Here is a 6,000-nt window from a genome sequence, read left to right as displayed (position 1 = left end):
TAAAAATAACCATAAAAGAAAGCTTAACGACGTGTTCGGGGTATCATCCAAACCATTTGTGGGATAGTTTACCCATCCGGGATACAGTTCGTTTATGGTATTTGTTTATTAGGGGAAACTCCCAGATTTATTCATATTTTATGAAAAAATAAGCTTTAGTTCGGTAAATCGATTCATATCTGAATAAATCTACTTTATCCTACACGAAACGAAAATTAATTACTTTATTCATGTGTTTCACTTATATATTTTTGCCAAAACATCAGCCTTATACCATAGAGGTAACTCTAAGACCACTGGGTCCCGAAGAAAATCATTATTATTTTTGGCTCACTCAGTACCAGAACAACGGTCCCAAGCAGTCCCAAGCTATTTCACTCACCCCTGCATGTTCTGCATGAATCCACACACCCCTGATGTTATCTGTCAAACTTTCATAGCGAATCAAAACAAACATAGTGTAGTAATAGAATTTCAACTAGAATAGGGTACGTTAATCGTTTGCTTGGGACCAATAGGCTACTAAACTGGTGAGCCAATTTAAAATCGTTAGTTTCGTATTGATTGTTGCTTATACCAACCGGTGAACACTCGTGTTTATTTCAGTTACCGTTTGGACATAATTTGTGATGAGCCCCGGTCCCTTTCAAATTGTATCATTATTTATGTACGGTCCTTATATTTGAAATGACGTTTCACATTCATCTAGTGATGGCCGATTTTCATTCGAATTATCGATTAATCGATTAACGAACCGAAGAGTAAAATATTTGTAATCGGTTATATCATGCCGATATAAGCATTAACTTCTCCAGAGGATCAGCACCAATCGTTTCAAACATGTGCTGCACTCTCATTGGTGAAAAAATGGCAGCACAGCGATCAAAAAATAATTGATTAGTTGTTAATCGAGTAATTAAAAAATGGGACACCTCTGATTTTGGTGTGTTTGTTTTGATAAAAATGAGCGCAAAATTTCAACTCTACCGAGGGGGCAGCAAAACCACAAAATTACCTTGAATACGGGGGGTATTCATTGGATGAAAGGGACCGTGAAAGAGGACACTAAAATAGAAAGTTTTTCTTCCGACAGTTTCATCTTAGTATTCATCTTTGGGATTACTTTCGTCCCCCTCGGTGCCTCCGCTTATCTATGGAATCTATAGGATCTATAGTTTAGTTATAGTAATACTCAGAGGGAGAGATGGGCGAAGAGAATGTTTTGAGCCAAATTAACTGCCAAAATCTGGGCCAATCGAACATTCCAATTAGAATTTGTCCGAGGATTTCTTATTCTTACTAGATTATATTTGAGCGTATTGCAATCGAACAGAAATTCAACCACCTGTATGTTTCGTGTGTGGACAAAACAACCAGCCAACAGGAAGCAACACATGCGGAAAAGGACGAAAAAGGAACTTCGGATAATGAAACTTAGAACAACCGATTACAGTACTACATAATTATATTTACGTCCAACATACACGAGTTGTTGTCTGCTAGTGAAAGAAATAAAACAAACATCGCTACACACTGAAAAATATCAGATCAGTATCTCGAATTCAACTACCTTACCAAGGTGTGTGTAGATAGGTGGTCAATGATATTCTCCCACACTCCTCCTCAATGATCACCGCAGAAATTCATCCGATGAGTCCAGTTTGTTCCAACATCTGTCGAAACTTGGTCGCTCCCAACGGTTTTGTTAGTGCATCAGCTATCATCATCTCTGATGGACAGAACTCCAATTTCACAACGCCTTGATTTACCAAATCCTTGATGAAATGCTGCTTTGTATCAATGTGTTTGGATCTCTTGCTTGTTCGTTCCGCCTTGATGAAACTCAAACAGCTTTGATTGTCCTCGTAGACTGTTGTGCACTGCTGAACTTGCCCAAGATCTTCCATCAATCGACGCAGCCAGATTAGCTCCTGGCACGCCTCGCTTAATGCCACATATTCCGCTTCCATAGAAGATAAACTTACACAGGATTGTTTATGACTCATCCATGCAATCGGTCCAGCTCCAAAGAAGAACATGTACCCACTTGTAGATTTCCGAGTCGCTTGGTCGCCTGCCCAGTCTGCATCTGAGTAGCCCTCGAGTATCCATCCTTTTCCAGCTCCAAATTCCAGCTTAAGGTCTTTTGTTCCCTTTAGATATCTGACTACCCGCTTCGCCGCTTTCCAATCTATTTCTGAAGGATTGCTCACTTTTCTTCCAAGAAGAGATACACTTGCTGCCACATCTGGTCTAGCATTTACCGCCACGTAAAGGAGGGCACCTACTAAACTTCGGTACAGAGTAACATCTTCAAACGGCTTGCTGTTGCTATCCGATTTGACATAGCTCGGATCCATTGGTGATTTAGAAGGGTTGCAGTCCTTGAGACCAAACTTCTCGATCAAAGCATCGATGTAACTTGTCAAGCGTAGGCTGTAGAATCCTCCATTGCAGCGCACCTCATGACCAAGAAAATGCTTCACCTTTCCAAGGTTTGTAACATCGAACTCCTTCCGAAGTGCTTCGAACACAGCATCTATAACTGCTGTTTGCGTACACGCAACTAATATGTCGTCGACGTATACAAGAAGATATACCGTCTTCGAACCATCACGTCGAACATACAAACAGGGATCTGATTCACATTGTTCAAGCTTTAGCTTCATCAACACCGCATGTAATGCACGATTCCAGCATCGTGCTGACTGCTTGAGGCCATAGATGCTCCTCCTGAGTCGGCACACCATGTTCTCCTTACCAGCAACTTCATATCCGGGGGGCTGTCGCATGTAGATCTCCTCTTCGATGGTACCGTGTAGGTACGCCGTTTTAACATCCATGTGTTGCACTACCATACGTTTCTTCCCTGCTACTGCCAGAAGCGCACGTAGAGTTTCCTGCCGCGTTACCGGAGCGAACACATCCAAGTAATCAACACCGTAGCGTTGATTGTAGCCTTGCGCCACCAGTCTTGCCTTATGCTTCACGACTTCCCCACTTTCGTTACGTTTTAGCTTGAACACCCACCGTGACCCAACCACTTTTCTTCCTTCCGGTAGATGAACCAGCTCCCAGGTTCCATTCAAATTGTGTGATCCAATTTCCGAATCCATCGCTTCCTTCCATTTCGAAATCTCCAACGCCTTCCGGTAATCGGTTGGTTCAAATGAAGAAAACTCAGCGATACCCACAACAAAATTGTCATACCGTCTTGTTAGAACACCTCTAGTTCTCCTTTGAATACGCTGCAATGTTTGCTCCTCCTCTTGGCGATCACCTTCATCACTGAAACCTTGAAAATCTTCTTCTGACGGATCATCCGCAGAACTCCAACCTTCAAAGTCATCAGAAGAAACATCATCGTCTACAGCATTTCGACCAGTCGTCACCGGGTTGATCGGGATAACAACGGAATCATCCAACTCCTCTGACACAACCTCAGATTTCCGTTCACCCAATCGTTCCGATCCATTACCAAGCTCAATGAACATCGCATCTCTACTTATGGTCACACGATTAGTAACCAAATCGAGAAAACGATATCCCTTATGGTCCTCAGAATAGCCAACGAAAGTTAGTTTAATAGACTTCTCATCTAACTTAGATCGTTTTGCATCAGGTATGTGCACATAAGCATCACATCCAAATACACGAAGATGTTCAAAACTTGGCTTGCGTCCTGTCCAAAGTTCGAACGGTGTCTTCACTACAACCCTGGATGGTAGCCGGTTTTGCAGGTAAGTTGCCGTCAAGACAGCCTCGCCCCAATACAGTTTTCCTAATCCAGCATCTGCTAACATACAAATCGCCATTTCCTGTATTGATCGGTTCTTGCGCTCGGCGACGCCGTTTTGTTGCGGAGAATACGGCATGGTGTACTGCGCCTTTATGCCCTCAGCTTCATAAAACTCCCGCAGCTCACGGTTGACGTACTCGCCTCCGCCATCGGATCGAATGACGCGTGGCTTACGCCCGAAACAATTCTCCACCCACCGAACATACAGCTGAATCTTTCCTGAGGCTTCTGATTTATTCTTCAGCAGATACACGGTTGTGTACCGGCTGAAATCGTCAATGAGCGTCATCAGATAGCGATTTCCCGATGGTGTAGTGGTTTCCATTGGGCCACACAGATCCGTGTGAACCAACTCCAGGGGCTGTGAAGATTTCCGCTCAGTCACAGGAGGAAAAGGCTTTCGCGCAAGCTTGCCCTTCATGCAACACTCGCAGACGATGCGAGCCCCACAATCATGTAAAATGAAACCACTTACCAGCTCATCTGCTACTATTCGCCTCAGCACATCAGGGTCTCGATGGCCAATCCGACGATGCCAAGTATGCTGGCACCGCTCAAGATGTTCACCGCCAACTTTCATTGAACGTTCATAAATCCGCAACGGGTATAGGTTGCTAACTTTATCTGCAACTAGCACTGATTCACCCTTTTCATTCTGGATCACACACGACGTTGCATCGAATTTCGCCGCGAATCCATTCGCAGCCAGTTGACTCACCGAAATTAAACCACCATCCAGTTCCGGCACGTACAGTACGTTTTTCAAAGTTACTTCTACCCGGTCACCACGTCCGTTCTCACCGAAAACGACGCCCTCACCGACACCGCACACTTTCGTTTTATTACCGTCGGCAAGCGTAACTCTCGAATAGTCACTAGCGTTCATTGACTCGAAAAACGATCGATCACTCGTCATATGACGCGTCGCACCACTGTCAATTACCCAACAGCCCGGCATCGCATCACCAGCCATAAAACACACGGATCCCCCAGAACCACCCGCGTTATGGGCCTGTTTTGCTTTAGGATTTCCACCTCTGTAATTATCATCCTTCCGATGCCACGGTTTCTTCTCATCTTCACAAATATTCTTCTTCGACTGCAACTTCTTGCAATGCTTTCGAAAATGACCGGGTTGTTTACAGAAATAACACACTTTTTCTCTTCTGTTTTCACCTGCATCGAGCTTCATCGCTTTCATATCGTTCGACAAAACATCACTTCTCTCCCGCCGTTGGTTGTACTCATCCAAAAGGCGAGCTTTTACCAGCACAACTGTCCAATCAACATCTGCCCGGCACTGTAAACTTTGCACCAAGCTTCGATACGACGGAGGAACACTACGGAAAATCATTGCTATCTGCAACGACTCGTCCAAGTTTTGCCCCGCAGCAATCAACTTATCAAACAACTCTTCCATCGTGTTCAAGTGTTCTTCCATGTTCCCATTTTCAGCCATATTTGCACTACACAGTTGGTTTAGATAATGCACAACGGTGGACATTGTTGCTTTTTCGTGGTGCTCCCGTAGAGCATTCCACATCCCACGAGCACTGTCTGAATTCTTCACCAACTTGAATTGACTTTCATCGAGAAAAAGTCCAATGTTCGCACGAGCTTTCCGATCGCGACTCTTCCATTCTTCCGTCTCCGGTTCCGGCTTTGCAACACTTATGACATCCCACAAATCCTCCTTCTCGAGCAACCATTCCATTCGTTGCTTCCAAGAAGCCCAGTTCGTTTGACTCAACTTGGGGAATGAAACTTTTGCACCGTCCGCCATTATGAAAAAAAAAACCGGCTACCACACGTTTAGAGTCCGCGAGAAAATAAAATAAAAAACACTAGAACAGTTTCTTTTTCAGTTCAGCACTTTTCTTCACTTCTCCTGCGCTGGGCCCATAACCTGTGGACAAAACAACCAGCCAACAGGAAGCAACACATGCGGAAAAGGACGAAAAAGGAACTTCGGATAATGAAACTTAGAACAACCGATTACAGTACTACATAATTATATTTACGTCCAACATACACGAGTTGTTGTCTGATAGTGAAAGAAATAAAACAAACATCGCTACACACTGAAAAATATCAGATCAGTATCTCGAATTCAACTACCTTACCAAGGTGTGTGTAGATAGGTGGTCAATGATATTCTCCCACATCGTGTGCTTCTCAAATTCAACTAGTTTTTGGAATCA

The sequence above is a fragment of the Ochlerotatus camptorhynchus genome, unplaced genomic scaffold, assembly GCF_037179485.1.
Source record: "Ochlerotatus camptorhynchus isolate MF236.1 unplaced genomic scaffold, CSIRO-AGI_Acam_v1.1 ptg000102l, whole genome shotgun sequence".
Classification (NCBI taxonomy): Eukaryota; Metazoa; Arthropoda; class Insecta; order Diptera; family Culicidae; genus Ochlerotatus; species Ochlerotatus camptorhynchus.
This window is presented reverse-complemented; position numbering follows the sequence as displayed.